The sequence below is a fragment of the Jaculus jaculus genome, chromosome 1, assembly GCF_020740685.1.
Source record: "Jaculus jaculus isolate mJacJac1 chromosome 1, mJacJac1.mat.Y.cur, whole genome shotgun sequence".
Lineage (NCBI taxonomy): Eukaryota > Metazoa > Chordata > Mammalia > Rodentia > Dipodidae > Jaculus > Jaculus jaculus.
Window position 1 is genome coordinate 320683790 of NC_059102.1, and position 21985 is coordinate 320705774.

A 21985-nucleotide genomic window follows, 5' to 3' on the forward strand; every position below is an offset into this window, starting at 1 on the left:
TTCTATTCATCTGTTGATAGTCATCTAGGCTGGTTTTATATCTTGGCTACTGTGAATAGTGCAGCAATAAGCATAGTTGTGCAAATATCCTTGTGGTATACTGAGATATAATTGTCTGACAACTTAGAATTGTTCTAGTGTGAACCCATAAGTGTTGTAGCTGGATAATATGGAAGCTCTGATTTTGGTTTTTGAGGAATCTCCATACTGAATAACATAGTGGCTGTACTCTTTACATTCCCATTAGCAGTAAATAAAGTATTATCTTTCCCCACATCCTCCTCCCCAGAATTCATTGTCATTTTCTTGATGACAGCTATTCAGACTGGGATGAGATGAAATCTCAAAGCCATTTTAATTTGCTTTTCCCGGATGACTAAGCATGTTTAACATGTTTTCATCAAATATTTACTGGTTATTTGTATTATTTCCTTTGAGAACTCTCTGTTTACCTCATTATCCTATTTTTTGATTTGATAATTGATTTTGTTGGTATTTATGGAGGTCTTTATAAATTCCAGATATTAATCCCCTGTTGGATGCATAATGGCCAAGATTTTCTGCTGTTCTGTGGGCTGTGTCTTCACTCTCCTGATGGTTTCATGCACTCCCATTTGCCAATATTTGGTTATATCCTGTGCTATTAGAAGTCTTGTCAGAAAGTCCTTGCCTATGCCTATATCTTGAAGTATTTTGCCTGTTTACTTCTAGCAGGATTTAAGGTCTTACATGAAGGTCCTGTGCAGGATGAGAAACAGTTGATCTAGTTTCATCGTTTTACATGTGGATATCTAGTTTTTCCAGAACCATTTGTTAAAGGGGGACATAAGTAGATTTGGGGACAGAAATCACATAATCATCTCAATAGATGTAGAAAAGGCCTTTTACAAAGTCCTAGTGTTCCTTAATGATACACGTCTTCAGGAAACTAGGAATAGCAAGAACAGTCTCCTACATAATAAAAGCTATATGGGACAAATCTATAGCAAACACTATATCTAATGGGGAAAAACTTGAGCATTTCATCCAAAATGATGAGACAAGAAGCCCCACTTTTATTCAATATGTACTGAAAGTCTTCATTCAAGTAACAAGAGAAAGAAATACAAGGTGGGTTAGAGAGATGGCTTAGCAGTTAAGGTGCTTGCTTACCTGTAAAGCCTAAGGACCCAGGTTTGATTCTTCAGGTCCCCCATAAGCCAGGTGCACAATGGTGGTGCATGCATCTAGAGTTTGTTTTCAGTGGCTCGTGTCCCTGATGTGCCCATTCTATCTCTCCCTCTCTCTGTCTCTAGTAAATAAATAAATAAAATAAAATCTTTTTAAATAATATAAGTTCTTTTATAAAAAGAAATAAAAGGTATACAATTCATTAAAAAGGTAGCCAAGTCATCCCTATTTAAAAGCGATATGGGGGCTGGAGAGATGGCTTAGCAGTTAAGCGCTTGCCTGTGAAGCCTAAGGACCCCGGTTCGAGGCTCGGTTCCCCAGGTCCCACGTTAGCCAGATGCACAAGGGGGTGCACACGTCTGGAGTTCGTTTGCAGTGGCTGGAAGCCCTGGCGCGCCCATTCTCTCCCTCTCCCTCTATCTGTCTTTCGGTCTGTGTCTGTCGCTCTCAAATAAATAAATAAATGATGGACAAAAAAAATATTTAAAAAAAAAGCGATATGGGCTGGAGAGATGGCTTAGCGGTTAAGCGCTTGCCTGTGAAGCCTAAGGACCCTGGTTCGAGGCTCGGTTCCCCAGGTCCCACGTTAGCCAGATGCACAAGGGGGCGCACGCGTCTGGAGTTCGTTTGCAGAGGCTGGAAGCCCTGGCGCGCCCATTCTCTCTCTCTCCCTCTATCTGTCTTTCTCTCTGTGTCTGTCGTTCTCAAATAAATAAATAAATAAAAATTAAAAAAAAAAGCGATATGATCCTATCAATAAGACTTTAGTTTTAGACACTGCCAGAAAACTTTTATATCTAATAAATACTTTCATCATTGTGACATTAGATCTGATAAACACTTTCAGCAATGTGGCAAAATACAAAATGCACAAATAAATAAAAATAGCTTTTCTCTATGTCAGTAACAGACTTGCCAAGAAAATAATCAGAAAAACCCTTATTGAAAAGTCTTCAAAAAACCAAAGACATAAACTTAACCAAGTATATGCAAAATCATACATGGAACCTGAAAACACTGCAGAAATAAACTGAAGAAACTACTAGAAAAAACAGAAAAACCTGTCATCGTCATGGGTTGGCAGAATTAATGTTAATATTAGTTAATATGAAAATGACATATTACCAAAAGTGACTGATAGATCCCATATAATCCCCATCAAAATTCCACTGACATTTTTCATAGAGCCAAAAGAAGAATCCTAACGTGCATAGGTAACCAGAAAAGACCTCAAATAACCAAGCAATCTTAGAAAGAGCAGTGCTAGAATTATCACAGTAGTAGATCTCAAACTATACTACAGAGCCATATTGATAAAAACAGCATGGTAATGACTCAAAAACATGCACTTAGACCAAGAAAATAGAATAGTGGCCCTAGAAATAAGCCTGTATAGCTACCTAATTTTGACAAACATGCTAAGACATACATCAAAGAGAAGAAGGTCTCTTTAATAATAACAATTTCTTTTTGTACCTTTATGTAGCATGCTCAAGTACAGTTGAGTTGTGTTGTGAAAGATGATTATATTGATGGCTGGTAATGCTGAAATCAGGCATAGATGGCCTTAGAAATCATAATGCCTTCATAAAATGTTTTGGAGTTGAAAGGATTTGACCATGTGTTAGGAAACTACCAAAGGAAGGAGAAAATTGAAGTTGACCTTGAAATTCTGATTTTTCATATAATAATCTGTATAATTTGGTTAAGATGAAATGCATATTAGAAATCTATAAGATCGAGCTGGAGAGATGGCTTAGTGATTAGGGCACTTATCTGCAAAGCCAAAGGACCGAGGTTCGATTCCCCAGGACCCACATAAGCCAGATGCACAAGGTGGCACACGTGTCTGGAGTTTGTTTGCAGCAGCTAGAGGTCCTGGCATGTCCATTCTCTCTTCATGTGCCTTTCTCCCTCTCATAAATAAATAACAAAAAAGAAATCTGTAAGATCCTTTTTATTTCTTTTATTGACCTACCTTTCATTTAAAAGTTCTGTGTCCATATCATTTTCTTAAATCTACCCTTCTTTGCTTATTTTATTTTTCCTTATCAAAATGAGTAAAAAAAATAAATAACATTGTGTTTTCTGCATGTGTGTGTAGAGTTTGTGGCATGGTGTGTGGTATATGCATGTGTGGGTGCTGATATGCATGTACCATGTGCATACACATGGAGGCCAGAAGAGAATGTCCGGCATCCTTCTCCTATTGTTCATCTGTGCACTAACTTAAGAATGGGTCTCTCCCTCAACCCAGAGCTGCTGTCCTTTGGAGAGACACAGCAAGCTTCTGGTCTCTGTTCCCCATATATTTGGCTGGCTACATCTAGATTTTTTTTTTTTGGTTTATTTTTATTTATTTATTTAAGAGTGACAGACAGAGAAAGAGGCAGAGAGAGAGAATGGGCACACCAGAGCTTCCAGCCACTGCAGGTAAATTCCAGACGCGTGTGCCCCCTTGTGCATCTGGCTAACGTGGGTCCTGGGGAATCAAGCCTCGAACCGGGGTCCTTAGGCTTCATAGGCAAGCGCTTAACCGCTAAGCCATCTCTCCAGCCCTACATCTAGATTTTTACATGGGTTCTGGGGAATTGAACTTGGCAGCTTCCAACCCTTCAAGGTTTCAAGGTCTTCAAGCTTAAGCAGAAAGTGTTTTTAACCACTGAGCAATCTCCCCAGCCTATAGTGTTCATTTTCTGATTGTCCCGGCATCTAAATTCAGTAATGTTTATGAAAGTGTTCTCTAGACCATGAAAAGCTGCATTGGTATATAGGACTATTATGACTGAGTACTCTGTCAGAAAACTAAGTGGAACAATTTGCTCCTTAGGGCTGGTGCTAACATAAAAGAACTCAAAACATGTAGGAACAATACAGGAGAATGCTTTGCAATGCTGATTTCTGGACATAGCATAGCTGTTTCATTCATGACTTCACAGTAGCTGTCATTATCTGCACATGACCTGTACAACATGAGGCCCGTCAACATTCTGACATGAATGATAGTGGAAGACCATAAATAAATAAACAAATAAATAAATAAATGGACATCAAAATAGAAGAGACACTATCTGGAAAGAAGAAGGGATTCATTGGAAGGGGGACAGGGAAAGGGGAATAAAAGGTAAAAAAAGGGGATTATGATCAAAATACATTGTGTATATGTATAAAAACTGACAATAAAATGTTTAAAATGTGTATTAATGAAAGCATCTACTTCACATTTGGGAGCTGCTTACTAAAATTAACTAGAAAACATAGTTGTTTTTTTTTTTTTTTTTTTTTTTTTTTAGCTAAAACCAAGTACAGTAAATTCTCAAGTTCCTCAAATGGAATTTTACAGAAATATTTATATAATCCACAGCTAACATGAAGTTTCTAAAAATTCCCCATAAGGTGAGATCACGTATACCATGTCTCAGTACAGAAGGATTTTTTTTCATTCAATTATGTGTCTATAAATAAATCTAGTTTTGTTTTAAAATCTGCTGTTTCCTCTTTACATAAGCACTTCTCATTAGTTCTGGTGAAAACATTCCAACAAAATAAGATTAAACTGTCCAGTTTTCCACTGGAAGAAGGTCTATTTGCAGTCACCCCAGAGCAGAAAAGCAGCTAAGAGGTAAGTTGCACACAGGCCTGTATGTGGTTTAGATGGTCAGGATGTTTGGAGTTCTTTCAGTTTAAATTCCCGTCTGCCTTCAGTCATTCCCTCCGTCCCCAACTCTCCTGAGGGCTTAAAGTTGCTGACTTGGTACTTACATTCCCTGGAATTAGGACACCTGTCTGTAGGTACCTCAGAGAGATCTGGTATACTTGTGCACGGAAGAGACACCTTATCACTGTCTGAACTGCTGTGTTGCCCACAGTGCATAAATAGGGTTTCCATTTATCTATTGTTTGCTGTTTATTAAAGACAAATCAAAGTATGGTTTCCTATAAAACAAAAGCACCTTGTTTGAAGTGAAAGGCACAGAGATCTTGAATAGGTAAGACGCTGGAGATTTTTCCTTCTGGGAGAAGTGTTCCATTTTAACCAAGCACCTGCACTGAGCAATAATTTTGGTCAAAATTAAACCCAAGAAAAGGTGTTGTTTTTCTTTTAACTAAGATATATCCGATACATTGTCTTGTGAAGCTAATTAAAAAATAAAGGAGCTGGAGTCTTAAATTGAGTCAAATCAATCAGATTGCAAGAGATTGACAGAATGTAGCTAAGAGAATACACAGAGCAAAGAGAAAAAAGTTCTTGTTGAATAACACTTGTCAGAGGAGAAACAGATGATGTGTTTTCTTTATTGCATTTAAAAAATTAATTATTGCCGATAGAAGCTTGTTTGTGCTGGTAATTAGCTAGCAGTGTGACTTGGCATTATTCCGTTGTGTTGTTCTACGTCGGAAGGGAACAACATGTGGAGCCTGGGTTCTCGTCCGGTTGAGTAGGCCGCAGCGAGTGCTTTGAGGTGGTTCCACTCCGAGTTCTCTGTTGTGAAGGAGGGATGGGTTCAGGTGATGACCAAGGAATCATCTGTCCTTAGGTGGAGGGTGTCTTCTTCCCTCCCCTCTCCCTTCTTTGTTTTATTTGCAGTACCATGGCTTATTGCTAAAGGCTTGTGTCTTTATTAAACAAACAAAAGTCTTGGGCTAGGGCTACAAATTAGAACAAAATATAGCCAACATAATATTTCAGAAAAATGTACATTGAAGTCTTGAAACTTAAGTACAAAATGATCCACACATTTCTTAGCACATGTCTTAGAAATCAGGATATTTAACTGATTATTTTTCAGACAACTCCTGTAAAAGTAATGTTAAATATAAGCCTTTTGATTCATTGAAGTAGAAAGTAATGAATTTTTTTTTTTGCATTATCTGGAAGGCAAAGTAATTTTGCCAGAATAGCCTGGTTTTCTACTTAATTGTAAATGGACCAGTTGTTTTAAATAGTAATTTTAATGGCTAATAGCATAGCTGAAAAAAGTATGCTGAGTATTGGAATGGCTAGTTTTCTTTAGAAATTGTAATTTTGTAGTTGTTGGTACTTATATACTACAGTAGAATGTTTTTGACTCTGAAACACAAGCATATTATATTGCTGCCTATAATTTACCTGAGAAAATACTATATTTAAAGCATGAATGAAAAACAGATAAATGTCAGAATTCCACATTTTATGATCTTTTAACTCTGATTCAATTCAAGTAACATCAATTTTGAATACACTTTTAAGTAAACTACTTGATATTTGCTTTTAAAAAATATTTTAATCACATAATGACAAAGTGAAATATTATATATATAACTAATAAACACATTATCTAAATTCAAAATGAAGAACAAACTTCATATGTTTAACTTCACGTAACATCAGATACAATTCTAGAAGAAATAATATTTTCAGCTCAAATTTATTTTATTTTTACAGATAGTGAAAACATTTTGGTCTTGCATGAAAACACCTTTCACACTCTTGTTTATTCAAATTGCTTTAGTGTGGTATATTCCACCTTGTTTTTGTGTTTAGTCAGATTTTTATCCATGGGAATGCTACAGTAGTAATCAGTAGTGGGCAGTGTGAGCCAAGTTGCATTTTAAATTCAGCATAATTTTCAGCTGAATTATTCTGTTGGAAAGTATTAATAGCTATTAATAGAGACATAAAATGAATAAAATTGTTCCATAGTAATGTGTTATGGAAAATGATGGTTAGATTTTACTCAACACAGATCATAAAACTCTAATGTTAAGATTTATGAGGTGTTTTCTGCCACAAATTTCTAAGAATAAGAATGTTGTCATGATTTCTGTTATTTACTGTAGCCTAGATGACTATAAGAGTAATAGCAAAATGGTATTAAGTTAGATTTGCTTGCTTTTTCATCAGAATGGTAGGGAACTGGTTTATTTTGTTAACATGTGTATGTATGGGGGCCCATGCATGGGGAGTGTGCATGTACATGCTTTCTGCTTGTATGTTGAGACCAGAGGTTAGTATCAGGTACGTTACTTGTCATATTTGATCACTTACCACCTTTCTTTTTTGAGGGTGGTCCCATGTTGAACCTAGAGCTCACCCATTGGGCTAGACTAGCTGGCCAGCAAGCATTAAAATCTGTCCTGTCTCTGCCTGTCCAGCGTTGGGACTACAAGTGTGTGCCTCCACACCCGGCTGGGATTACGAGTGTGCATCCCCACACCCGGCTGGGATTACTAGTGTGCATCCCCACACCCGACTGGGATTACAAGTGTGCATCCCCACACCCGACTGGGATTACAAGTGTGCATCCCCACACCCAGCTGGGATTACGAGTGTGCATCACCACACCCAGCTGGGATTATGAGCGTGCACCTACACACCTGGCTGGGATTATGAGCGTGCGTCCCCACACCCGGCTGGGATTACGAGTGTGCGTCACCACACCCAGCTGGGATTATGAGCGTGCGTCCCCACACCCGGCTGGGATTACAAGTGTGTGTCACCACACCCAGCTGGGATTACGAGCGTGCACCTCCACACCCGGCTGGGATTATGAGTGTGCGTCCCCACACTGGCTGGGATTATGAGCATGAGCCTGCACACCCAGCTGGGATTATGAGTGTGTATCACCACACCCAGCTGTGATTACTAATGTGCACCCCCACACCCGGCTGGGATTACTAGTGTGTGCCCTCACACCCAGCTGGGGATCCAAACTCAGGTGATGTTGTGCTTGTTCATGTGTGCTAAAGGGTGCTTTACACTCCCTACCTTTAGTTTTTTGTTTTTTTTTTTGCTAGTAACTTTTGTACGTACTAGACTTTTTCTGTTTAATGAAAGTGAATAGTATATCAAACAGCATCTAGGCCTGTGAAAAGATATGTGAATGTCCCTCCAGAAAAGACAATGTTTTATTTTTATGTCAGGTAATTATGAAAGAAACAACCCCAGGTTATTTGAATACTTCTTTGCACTGGTGAAACTAACCTAGCAAGGTAGCCACAATCCTGCCTCTCTGCCAAGGGGTTATCTGATGTCATTCTTTGAGAAACATGGAGAGAGTCACATTACAGTTGCTTGTTTCCTCATTTTTTTTGTTTGTTTTTGGTTTTTGTTTTGTATTTCAAGGTAGGGTCTCACTCTAGCCCAGGCTGAATTGGAATTCACTGTGTAGTCTTAGGGTGGCCTCTAACTCAAGGCAGTCCTCCTACCTCTACCTCCTCAGTGCTGGGATTAAAGGTGTGTGCCACCATGCCTGGCTGTTTTTGTTTGTTTGTTTGTTTTGTTTTTTGTTTGTAATTTGCTTTTTGTTTCTTTTGAGACAAGGTTTCATGTAGCCCAGGTTGGCCTTGAACTTGCTATGTAGCCAAAGCTGGTTCTTGCTTCCACCTACCAGGTGCTGAGTTTATAAGGAATGTGGAACAAAACCTGACTTTTTTCTTGATTTTTATAACATAAATCAATTTGACTACATTACATATAATCAACATATATGCATAGGTAATAGATAGTTGTTATATGTATTTTTAAATTATGTGTAAATATGTATGTTTGAAATTAATTTTATACATTAACATTTTAAATGGAACATGGCTTCTTTTATTAAATTAGAATGTTGAACTGACAGAAAATCTTTCTAGAAAGAAGCCAAACTATTAACCTATTTTGAGCCTCTTTCTATTTTAGAAAATGTAACATGGAGATCCCATTTATATACTCTAAGCAAAAGGCTGGTGACTTGGATTAATCTTATTAGTTATATTCTTTCTATAAAGTAATACTATATATTATACTAATAATATACTATAGAATAGATGCCATGGTTTTACTACGTGTGCAAAACAAGGAACTGCCAAAGCTCCCAAACTATTAGCACAGCTCTTACGATAGGACAATGAGCAGTCATGGGAATGGTCATCTGGCACCATACCCAAAACCTTTTTCTTGCAGGAACATTAAACTTAGTAATTATCTAGTAGAAGGTGTTACTGAGAACTCAGCTAGATGGAAGTAGATAAGGATGACCTAAAATTTTGGCTGAAAGAGAGGTAACATTAAATAAACTAGGTGATGGTGTATACCTATAATCTAGTCTCACTCAGCATTGAGGAGGTGGAGGCAGAAGAATCAGAGAAGTTCAAGGTCATCCTCAGCATTGCAGTGAGTTCAAGGCCAGCCTAGGATACATGATATCCTATTAATAAGAAGAGAAAGAGGGGAAGGAAGAAGACAAGGAGAGAAAGAAACAGAAGATAGTGGGATTCTTCTACCTTTGCCTCCCAAGTGCTGGGATTAAAGGTGTGCACCAGCAACTTGAGAATTTTGATCATATAGATCATATAGATAGCTTTGCATTAGTCAAATCATTGTTAGATATTTAGTTTACCTGCGTTATCTTAATGTTCCCTTATATTTCCAACAATACTGTTTTATAACATTAAAGGTCAAGAAATCTCTGTTCATGATATGAATATGTAAGCATGCATGGCCCAGAATATTTCTGACATTTTACTCTTTTAGAACATCAAAAGATTATAATAGAATAAGGACAAAAATAACTCATATTTTAAGGAAAATAGTTTTTTTGAATGACCTGATATTGTGTCTATAATCAACCCAAATTTATATTCATGAGAGTGGAAAGCAAGCCCTCTCTTTACTGACAGCACACACAAAGCATTTATTAATCAGTCCCAAAAGCAAAGCTGTCATCTCAACTCTTATGTAAACTGACTTTAGACCTGTGGTAATTTCTTACTTTTGCCTCTGAATCTCCTGGAATGACAAAACAGTGATATAAGTTTGGATCAAACAAAACATCTGCTGGATTGTTACAATGTAATAGAATCAGCTTCATATCAGATGTCTTACATCTCATCGGTTCTCATCTTTGACTAAAGGCTATTTTAGCTCAGAGGAAGTGATCTTGAATTTAAGTTGTAATCTGTTTGCTACTTCTCATGCTGTTATATTGCTACTTTATATTTATATTATAAATGTTAACATTATGCAAAGAGAAAAGGACATTCCTTAAAATTCCTTAAGGAATATTTGTTTAAAATATAATATGTTGGTAGCTGTATTGGAAGTAACTGGAAAACACAAAATTTTCACAAAAATTTTATGTATTTGATTTGGAAGGCTACAAAGGTCAGGACCCATGTTGACTTATGCAGGTCTGGATCTATGGAATTGTATAGATAGACACAAGGCTAAAGGGTGAGATCCAAACTCCAGGACTTCTTCAAGTCATTAACCTCATAGTCTCATGGAAATCTTCCTTCAAAGTAAGCCGTGGCTGTGGCTTTGTGCATCGAGGTTCTTGTGTTTGGTGGCATGGCATTTGATCCAGCTGTTGCAGCTACAGCTTTTCCCAGTGACTGTTGACTGTGTCTTCTGCTGATGCCACATTGAAGGCCATGAGGTTTCTGAACATAGGCTGTCTGTCACTTCCTCTTTATTTCCTGTTATATCTAGGTTTGTTTAGGGAGATAAAAAAAAATGTGGTGTGGTGGAAAACGGATAAGACTTGAATCATACTAGCCCAGTTTTGAATCCAGCTTTACCACATATAATCTTATATAACTTACTTAACATCTGTGAGCTTTGGTTTTCTCATCTGTAAAACAGAAATAGAATACTTATTTTTATAAGGCTGTCATGAACAGAAAATGAGTTTTTAAGATATAAAATGCTAAGGCAGAGCCTGGAGCATAGTAAGTGCTCTAAAATGATGATTGGTGTCTGTGCTGCTCTTGGGCCCACAATAAGGACACATTAATCTGTTGTCATGTGGCTGTGAATAGGACCCTCTGTATCTGCTGCAGCAAAAGGACATTCATTTTGGATCCTTTCTGAACTGAGTTAACTATGAACTTATGCTGTCCATTTATTCAGATAGAATTCTGGTTCCCTAAGAATTTAGTCTGGAGAGTCAGAAAGAGATTTTCCTGTTCTCCAATAGAATTTTTGGTGATAGTAACCATATTTTATACCTGCACCATCCAGCAGTACCTGTGATCATTGACTTACACTGTGTTTATTTCACCCAAGAAGCCATTTTCAGCATTTTAACTAGCTGAACTTTAAATAGTCACAGCTAGACAAAGATAGTAAGAAGTGTGTGTGTGTGTGTGTGTGTGTGTGTGTGTGTGTGTGTGTGTGTACACGTGTGGAGATATGAGGACAACCTCAGGGATTGTGTCCTCTCCTTCCAATTTGCTTAAGACAGGATGTAATAGATAGCACCTTGTTGCTGGGATGAACATCCAAACTAGGCTCACTTTAGGGAAGGAAGGGATTGATTTCAAGCTTGCAGATCCAGGGGATGTTCCATCTATGCAGAAGAAGCTGGCTCCCATTCATAAGTGCAAACAGAGAGAAAAACCATCACCATCAGCCAGCAAAAACAAAATTGGTAAGAAGCCGGACCCCCACAGAGGTCAAGCCTCTCCACACCTTTGGGCTGGAATTCAGGTTCATCCCCAGTGACACCTACTCAGTTCAGGCAGGTGGAGACCCAAGTTACAAGCATTAATAAAACACTTCTTGAGTGCTGAACTATAAGCATGTGCCACCATACCCAGCTAAAAAAGGATGGTTAAGTCAGTAAATGGTAGCAGGGTGTCTACGTGCTGCTTTTTCTTCCTAGGCACAGTAATCCTGTAAGTTTAAGGTGATGTTTAATTTTTCAAATGGCTTTTGCATTCATTGTTTTGGGTAGATTTTTCTTAGCAAGTCAGGAGAAAGATATATTCTTTTAATAAAACTCTTTGGGTCTTAATTTATATAATTTAAAAAATTATCCAGGGACTAGAGAGATGGCTTAGCACTTAAGGCACTTGCCTGCAAAGCCAAAGGACTCAGATTTCATTCCCCAGGACCCATGTAAACCAGATGTACAAGGTGGCGCATGTGTCTGCAGTGCATTGACAGTGGCTGGAGGCCCTGGTGCACCCATTCTTTGTCTATCTCTCTGCCTCCTTCTCTCTCCCTCTCTCAAATAAATAAAAATAAAGCTAGTTTGAAAAAATTATTCCTAGTACAGCTTGAATCTTTAAGGTGCAGGAGTGTGAGACTAATTTTATTAATTAATGGCAGAACTACCAAAGACAATGAGATTAAGAAGAACTAAAAGAGGCCAGGGAGACAGCTCAGCAAATGAAGTACTTGCCACACCAGCATGAGTACCCCACCTTTTGAACTTCATCACCCAAATAAAAAGCTGGCAGCTATGGCAGATGTTTATATTTCCAGTTATGCCTGAGGCCTAGAAGGGAGGCAGGGACAGGAGAATCAACTGAAAGCATAGGAGCCAGCAAGCCAAGCCCCACCCCCCTAAAAAGAAAACAGTGGATGCCAGGGTGTGGTGGCATACACCTTTAATCCCAGCACTTGGGAGGCAAAGTTAGGAGGATCGCCTTGAGTTCAAGGCCACCCTGAGACTACATAGTGAATTCCATGTTAGCCTGAGCTACAGTAAGAGCCTACCTTGAAAAAACAAAAATAAATGAATAAGTAAAATAAAAATAATAAATAAATAAATAAAACAGTAGTGGGGCTCAGGAGATGACTCATTGGTTAAGGGGCTTGTTTGCAAAGCCTAACAGCCCAAGTTTGATTCCCCAGTACCCACATAAAGCCAGATGCACAAAGTAGCACATGCATCTGGAGTTTTTTGCAGCGGCAGGAGGCCGTGACATGCCCATTCTCCCTCTCTTGCTGATGGGCATGGTGGTACATGCCTTCAATCCCAGCACCCAGGAGACAGCTGCAGGAGGATTGATCACCATGAGTTCAAGGCCAGCTTAAGACTACATAGTGATTTCCTCCATGTCAGCCTGGGCTAGAGTGGGACCCTATCTCAAAATAAAATAAAGTAAAATAAAATAAAGTAAAATAAAATAAAATAAAATAGGCAGTGGTGAACAACTTGAGACTCTGTCTCAAAGGAGTAGTAAGGCAAGGACAGACACTCAAAAGTTTTCCCCTGACTCCCACCCATGTGTATGTTGGCATGCATGTGCCTGAACTCACACACATAAACACACACCTATACCCACATTAGACAGACACATACATACACAGCATACCCCCACAAAAAAACACTAGAAAATAAGAGTGTGTCTTATCCTGTAAGAATTAAAGTTCTTTCATGAAATGGTTATTATATACATATTTATGAAAGTGTGTGTGTGTGGTGTGACTTGAAACCAAATTAATTTCCACTGGTAAAAATCTTGGAAAATTTGTTTTTGAAAGATACTGCATAATTTACAGTGGAGTGCAATAGAGGCAGTGATGGATTTTTTTTAAATTTTTTATTTATTTACGTGAGAGTGACAGACACAGAGAGAAAGACAGATAGAGGGAGAGAGAGAGAATGGGCGCGCCAGGGCTTCCAGCCTTTGCAAACGAACTCCAGACGCATTCGCCCCCTTGTGCATCTGGCTAACGTGGGACCTGGGGAACCGAGCCTCGAACCGGAGTCCTTAGGCTTCACAGGCAAGCGCTTAACCGCTAAGCCATCTCTCCAGCTTGGATTTTTTTTTTAAGCCTGGTGTGCTTCTTTGGAGAGTTAGCCAATGTTTCTGATCCATGATCCGGAGATACCTGCCATGTGCTTCATACAGTTGTTTCAAAGATCAAATGGTGGGCTGGAGAGATTGCTCAGTGGTTAAGGTGCCTGCCTCTGAAGCCTAAAGACCCAGGCTCGATTCCCCAGTACCCCCATAAGCCAGATGCACAAGGTGCTTCCTGTGTCTGGAGTTCATTTGCAGTGGCTAGAGGCCCTGGCATGCCCCTTCTCTCTCTCTGTCTTTCCTTCCTTCTTTTTCCCCCAAATAAATTAATTAAACACATAAAAGATTTTTTAAAAAAGATAAAAAAAATCAGCAACTCCACTGAGGAAGGTCCCCAGCAGAAATAGGACAGGGAGAAGGGAAAAGATGGTACCAATACATGAGGTATCCACACAAAGTACGTTCTTAATAAAAAAAAAAAAAAAAAAAAAGATAAAATAAAAAGATCAAGTGGAATTCCAAGGCGATGTACAGTTGTAACACTCCTTATTCCTTTAAAGTCAACAGTTTTGTATTGACACGTCTCAGTGGCCCTCACCAGCGGCCACGTGTCCGTGTGCACTGTGCTTGTCAGTGCAGGCAGCTGCCTCTGGCTGAGCTAAACTGCATCAACGTCTGCTTCAGACTTGGGGTCATGGCTCTTGTGGGCTGTGGTTTGGCTGGGGTTCCTTTCCACGTGTATTCTTCCTGTGGTCCAGATTGACAGGGCAGCCGCTCTTCTCATGGAGAATCATCAGAGCATGAAGACAAAGCCAAACTACTGCGACGTCCTTTATGCCTGTGAAAATTACATTGGCCAAGTGAAGTCATGGTTAAGCCCAAAGTCATTAAGAAGAAATACTATATTCTACTTTCAGTGAAAGAGAAATAGTGATATCCACTGAACAACAATATAAATTATCATATTATCCCAACTACATCTGTGCTTTCTTTTTTTTATTGTTTTATTGATAGCTTCTATAAGTATAGAGAATAAAACATGATACTTCCCTCCCCCACTCTTATTTGATCCCTCAAAAATCCACACTCTCCAGGCATGGTGGCGCACGCCTTTAATCCCAGCACTTGGGAGGCAGAGGTAGGAGGATCATCGTGAGTTCAAGGCCACCCTGAGACTATGTAGTGAATTCTAGGTCAGCATGGGCTAGAGTGAGACCCTACCTCAAAAAAAAAAAAAAAAAAAAATCCACCCTCCATTAGATTCTCTTCCCTTCCAATTAGTCCCCTTTTGTTTTGATGTCATTATCTTTTCCTCCTATTATAATGGTCTTGTGTAGATAGTGTCAGGTACTGTGAAGTCATGACTACCAAGGCCATCTTGCATCTGGAAGATTGCATTGTAAGCAGTCTTACCCTCATTTGGCTCTTAATATTCTTTCCACTGTACTTTATTTTTGAAAATTAAAGTACATGCAAGAGAGGATCTAACATAGACAAGCAGGAGACTACTAAAAAGAACCTTGCTGTGTTTTAATTAGGTTATCCCAAAGGTATTGGGGTCTTGGGGCAGAGTTTTCATAGACACATTAATATCTTCTTGAATTCCTGCTTTCACGGGACTGGAGTTGTACTATAAGAGAGGACTGTTGCTGAGTATGGCTCCTTCTTGTGCTCCCTGTCTTCTGTGTGCCTCTGCTTGCTCTGCCACTCGCTGTCATAACAAGACACCTTTGCTTTTATGCAGCCCAAGGCCCTGACCAGACACAGCTACCCTGGTGTGAATTTCTCAGATTCCATAACCATGACCCAAAGTGAACTTGATTTCATTATATATTTAGTCAGTTATTTTATTTTAGCATTAGAAAGTAGACTAGGACAAACCTGGAGGGACTGGGGCAACAGAAAATGAATAGATGAGAACATTAAAGGTACTATGCAGCAGCAGCTAAAGGTTAATCCTGCTGGCCCAGGTTCAATTCCCCAATACCCTTAGAAAGCCAGATGCATAAAGTCATGTATGCATCCAGTTTGCAGCATCAAGAGGCCCTAGCATGTCCATACTCTCTCTTTCTTTCTCAAATATTTTTTTTACAAATAAATACTATGTTTCCAAATAGAGATAAAATATTCCATCCATAAAGTAAAAACAGTATAATAAGTAGAAGGATTAATGAAAATAAGAATGGGCTGTGGATACAGCTGAGTGGATAGAGTGTTTATGTATGTGCATGAAGCCCTAGGTATATTCCTCAGTACTGAATAAACTCAGGGTGGTGGTGCACACCTGCAATCCCAGCACTTAGGAGGTAGAAGCAGGAGGATCAAAAGATCAAGGGCATCATCAGATATATAGTGACTTCCCAGCTAACCTGATGACACTGTTGAAAGAAAAGAGAGAGGAGAGAAAGAAAGAAGAGGAAGAAGAGAAAATAGTAAGGACAAAGGAAAGGGACAGAATAAAGGAAAAGTTCTTAGAAATTCAATCAGGTTGGAAGGGAACATAATTCTAGAATTCAGAGTCTAGATAGAAAATATAACTAAGGTAAACAATCCAGTAGGGCCACTGGAAAAAACTAAAATGCATGGTATAAAAATAATTTAAAGTTGGGCTGGAGAGATGGCTTAGCAGTTAAGTGCTTGCCTGTGAAGGCTAAGGACCCCAGTTTGAGGCTCAATTCCCCAGAACCCACGTTAGCCAGATGCACAAGGTGGCGCACACGTCTGGAGTTCGTGTGCAGTGGCTAGAGGTCCTGGTGCGCCCATTCTCTCTCTCTCTCTCTCTCTCTCTCTCTCTACCTCTTTCTCTGACAGTCACTCTCAAGTAAATAAATAGAAGTGAACAAATTTTTTAAAGTAGTAATAAAATAGTAATAATAAATTTATTGCTACTAAAACTAGTAATAAAGTAGTAATATAAGACAGTATCCTCAAAGACCAAACTTAAAGCAAAACAAAGAACCAGACTAAAAAGGGCCACTGAAAACAAGCACGCAAAGAGTGAAAATGAAAACCTTTTTCAAGGTCAAATTGTAAAATTTCAAAACAACTGTGGGAAAGAGATAATTATTATAGTTTCCAGAAAAAGAAAAGGCAAATCATTGACCAAGTATCAGGAATCAGAATGACTTTTCAAGTGTATTAGAATCTTGAAGACAGTGGAGTAGGTACTTAAAAATCTTAAGTGAAAATTAAGTTCAAAATACAATTTTATACCCAGCCAAGCTACTGAGTTCATCTATAGGATAACAGCATTTTAAGATAAACAAAACACAAGTTTGTACTTTATCTACGCTTTCTTATGAAAGCTCCCCATGGTATATGTTTCAACCAAAAAAAAAAAACCAACTGAAAACAAAAAGAAATAGAGTAACTTGTGACCCAGAAAACAAGGAACTTCGAAGGAGCATTAGGGAAGGCTTGACACAAGAGAGATCAATTAGGGTGGAAGGGAGAACCATGAATATATCCTGGGGGTAGGGGACTTAAAGGCATTTATACTTCCATGTTTAATTATCTGAAAGAAATATTATTATTTTTTGTTCATTTATTTATTTATTTGAGAGTGACAGAGAGAGAAAGAGGCAGATAGAGAGAGAGCGAGAATGGGCGCGCCAGGGCTTCCAGCCACTGCAAACAAACTCCAGATGCGTGTGGCCCTTTGTGCCTCTGGCTAACGTGGGTCCTGGGGAATCTAGCCTCGAATCAGGGTCCTTAGGCTTCACAGGCAAGCGCTTATCCACTAAGCCATTTCTCCAGCCTTGAAAGAAATATTTTGATGAGCATTTGATAATTGATAATTTGATAATTGCATTTGAGTGCTTATAGAAAAATATCAATTACCTAACATTTAAAAATAGGTAACCAGAGCAGTGGTACATGCATATATTTCTAGCCACTCAGAAGCAAAGGTAAGGAGGATCATTGTATCTAAGCATATGAGATCAGGATGGGCAATATTGCAAGATACCCACCTCAAAAAAGAAGCAAACAAGCACACAAAAAATTTCCCTAGATAATCATAAAATAGTATTAAAGAATAAATAATGAAATAATCTGTAAGAAAATTAATTTAAAGAAAGTAATGCTTATTTCAATAAAGTTAAAATTTTCCACAATCATAATGCAAATGAACTACTAACTAATGTTTTAACCCAGATTATTATATGAGAAAATGAGTTGAATATATGAAGTAATACCAAGGCTGATCTAGAACTCCTGGGCTCAAGTGATCCTCTTGCTTCAGCTTACTGAGTAGTTGAGACTGTACTTTTTTATCTTAACAAAGAAAGGTGATAGTTAATGTCTGTGGTAGTTTGAATGTGATTGTATAAATGTATGGCTCATAGACTCAGTTGTTTTATTAAAATTAAACTTGTAAAACTTGTAAACAGACAACTGGCTGAAGGAGGTGTCTCTGGGGATGGATTCTGGAATCCATCTCAAAGGTGTGGGGAGAACAATTTGAGCTCTGGTGGTTTGATTCCTGCTTGCTTGTGCTGGCTGTTTGGTGGTTTCTCTATACTTGGATGTATGAAAGGGAGCCAGCTTCTGCCACCATTGATGGAACTTCCTCTAGATATGTAAGCCTGAACTTGTTCCTTCCATAAACTGTGTCTGGTAGGACGTTTGTCCCAGCACCGTGGAGCTGTCTAGAACAATGTCTTGTATTGCAAAATCAAGATAAATGTAAGAAGTGGCATTTGGCATTCCCTAATAGTTGAGTACTGGTTGACTTGAGTAACTTCTTTGATAAGAAAATGTCTTCAACAGTGGTGTTATATATGTCTATGAGTAAAAAAAAATGCATGGCCTGCTTTTTTTCATGTCCCATTTCTACTCCTATTCCTGAGGTAATTATTTGTACCAGCTGCTACCTTTTGTTCTGGTGATATACTTTATTTTACTTTATTTATTTGATTCTTAGTACTGTTACCAGTGAGCTTCACCCCCAGCCCCTACATTCCTGATTTGACATCTGTATTTGGTGAGGTGTAAAGTTATGTGGACCTGCCTTTTGCCCAGTTGGCCTAAAGATGGCTGCATCAAACTACATTGTAGACATCAGGTTAATAGTGTACTTTGAGAGGAATGTACATTTGGCCTATGACTGTCATTGGTCTTTCATCCTGGAGCCACCACTGTGCAGCCAGAAAGCAGCCCTGACCTACTTGGGTGAAGCAAAGGGTTATGCTGCCAGTGGGAGCATGGCATTCTGGCAAGAGATTTCTCCTCTGACTACTGGAGTTGGTGCCATGGCAGATTTCCTGACGCGGGGAGTTAAGTGCTGAGCCCTGATCCAGCTGGGGAGATTATTTGTTGGTTTTGATGGTCAGCACCAATGAGCTCTGCTGCTGGCACAGGTGATCAGAAGCAGCCAGTGATTTTCCATCTTCCCAGCACAAATGGATTTTGCATTTTGAAATTACAACTGATAAAGTTTTATTCAGCTTGTGCCAAGCTACTGCTTTTATGGAAAATGGGAATTTTCATTAAATTCAATCAAGAACTCTTTCTTTTGTTGTTTTATGGTGCTGGAGACAAGAACCCAGGGCCTCACATGTACTATGTGAGGCCAGTGATATACTACTGAGCTGCATGCTCAGCCCTAATAGGAATGTCTTTAGGAATAGTCATAGGTCCTTAGGCAGGTCATTTTTTGCTACTTTCATTTTGCTTCTCTTAAAAGATTTTTTAAATTGGGAGCAACCAGTGATAATAATGAGGCCTTTTTCTCCACTATTTCTGAGTGCTGGGCACTCCAAGGAGAGCTTATAACCCACGCATCTTCAGCAGTCTCCAGAGCTTGCCATAGACATCACTTCCACTTGAGGCTGAAGAAGTGTGTTTAACAGACATGTGGTTTAGGTCCTTCTGAGTTGCAGCCCTTTCACTTAATGTGATCCTCTCTAGGCCCACCCATTTTTCTGAAAATTGCATCATTTCATTTTCTCATGCTGCAGAAGGGAATTTAGCCTGTCATACTTCTATGTATGTGTATGTAGAAGGCAAATGTGGACAAACCAATAGAGGTAGAACTGTAACCAAAAGTGGACATAAAGAACAGAGGGGAAAGGTGAGGGGATTGAGTTAGGAGGGCAGAGGAGGGTTGGAATTGTGACAGTGCCAGGAATCAGTAAGAACAATTGTATGTGAAAACACCAGAATGGATGCCACCTAACTGTCCTTATGCCAACTAGATATCTCTGTATGTTAACAAAAATCAAATAATTCAAACAAAAGAAAGTTCAAGGTCATAGGGGATGGATGTGCCTGGAACCATTAACATTTGTGGGCTCCTAGTTCTTTACCTGTCTGACTGACTTTCAGTACAGCCTCTAACCTTTTAACCTTTGAGCACAGGAGAGCAGGTGGGGCAGACTTAAAACTTAGTTCCCAGTGTAGGTATTACTACTTCTGAATACTGACTGTAACAATTATTGTATCAAACTACTGAAGGAAATTTAGAATATCGTGTTTTCTTTCTCCCATTCCTTCCTCTCACAGTTCAATATTCTGGGATCATCTTTGGTCTCTGGATACATCTTTTAGTCCATTAAATCCCCATGTTCTCTTTATATTTTTGTGTTTAGTCTCTCTACTCCTTCTGTCTGGAATCCTGCAGCTATCTTTTCATGGTTTCCCATCTGCCATTCCTTTCCACTTAGAATTGATCATCCACATTGATCCAGCTTTTAGACATTCCCTCCCTCTAACATTGCACATCATTTAAGCCAGTGTTGGTTCCCATTGCTTGTAAGAAAAATATAGTTGCATTTATCTGTAGTTCTAGGTCTCCCCAAACATGATGTAACGTACTCTGTATGTCCCATGAGTTTTTGTTGCTTCATATTCCTTCTTACTTTGCTTACCCATGGTAATTTATCCCTGCTGCATGTATTTTCTTTACAACTTACTGTTTTTAATATGCATTGTATTTTGATTGTGTGTGTGTCTCATTTATCCAGATGAACTATTAGTTCCTGAGTGTAGAGATGGGAACTAAGTTGATCTCATTTAGCAGAGTCTTATAAATAGCACTATGTGAAAAAAAAATGATTGAGTTCTTGAAGTTTTAAAAAGTCAGCATATAATTTCTATTCTGTGGGCTGAAGATGTGGCTCAGTTGGTAGAGTTCTTGTCTAGAATGCATGAAGTTCTGGGTTTAATGCCTAGCACTGCATAAATCAGATGCATTCATATATGCTTGTAATCTCAGCACTCAGGAGGTGGGGCATGGGGACCAAGTGTTCATGATCATTTTCAGCTACATAGGCAGTTCAAGGCCAGACTGAACTATGAAAGACTCATCTCAAAAAAAAAAATTGCAGATCTATGATTTTTTTTTAATTTCATGACTGTTAAACAGATAAAACTTAATAGGCTTTTCTATTATGTTTTCATTCTTAATTATATTTAACTGTGTGATTGGAAATATTAGTGTAACTTTAATAGCTAAAAGTAGTTGAAAGAGAGGCAGGCATGGTGGCATATACCTTTAATCCCAGTATTGGGAAGACAGATGTAGGAAGATCATTGTGAGTTTGAGACTACCCTGGAACAGCAGAGTGAATACCAGGTCAGCCTGGGCTAGAGTGAGAACCTACCTTAAAAAAAAATGAAGATAGATAGATAAATAAACAAATAAAACTAAAAATATTGAAACAAATTAAATTTCATTTAGTATTCCAGTGTGAATATATGGAAATCTACTCTTAATGGTGATATGTCTATTGTCATATGAATTTTTAAGAAAAAGTGGTTCTTCAGAAGTTGTTATATGACTTTATTATATTTTTTATAATCTATAGTTTTGATGGGGATAAACTGAATATAGGGTTTCACATGTAAGAAAAAATATAAGTGACTCATTTGCTTTATCTTAGATGATATATGAAATATAGTCAGAAATATTTAAATTTCAGAATAGAAATTTTAAAATATATTTAAATGCTGAGTTTGAAATTGCCCACTTGGACATGGTTTCATTTCTAAGTCACACTGCATTTTTATGTATCAAATACTTCTTGCTTTCTGTGTATGAGCTTGCAAATATTGCTTCCCTTGTTTTGTTTGTTTTCATAATCTAAATATTTTTTAAATGTTTAACTCTTAGATTTTTTTTGCTTAGTTTTATTTTCTATCATCAATATTTTACTCTAATACATAAACTTTCTAAAATACATCCTATGTAAGTTCACTTTGCTTTGAAATATTTGAGTTTCAGTAACATAAGGATAATTCCATCCTTAAACATGACAATAAACTATCATAGATTCTCATATATTTATATTTAATAATCTTGGAGTGCTCTCATTAT

At 38.3% G+C, this 21985-nt stretch overlaps 1 protein-coding gene across 7 annotated transcripts in view; it reads left to right on the top strand.

Moving 5' to 3' along the window:
• Sdccag8 (SHH signaling and ciliogenesis regulator SDCCAG8) overlaps positions 1-21985 on the top strand; it is a 223535-nt gene that overhangs the window by 91471 nt on the left and 110079 nt on the right. The gene's annotated exons all lie outside the window — the stretch shown is intronic.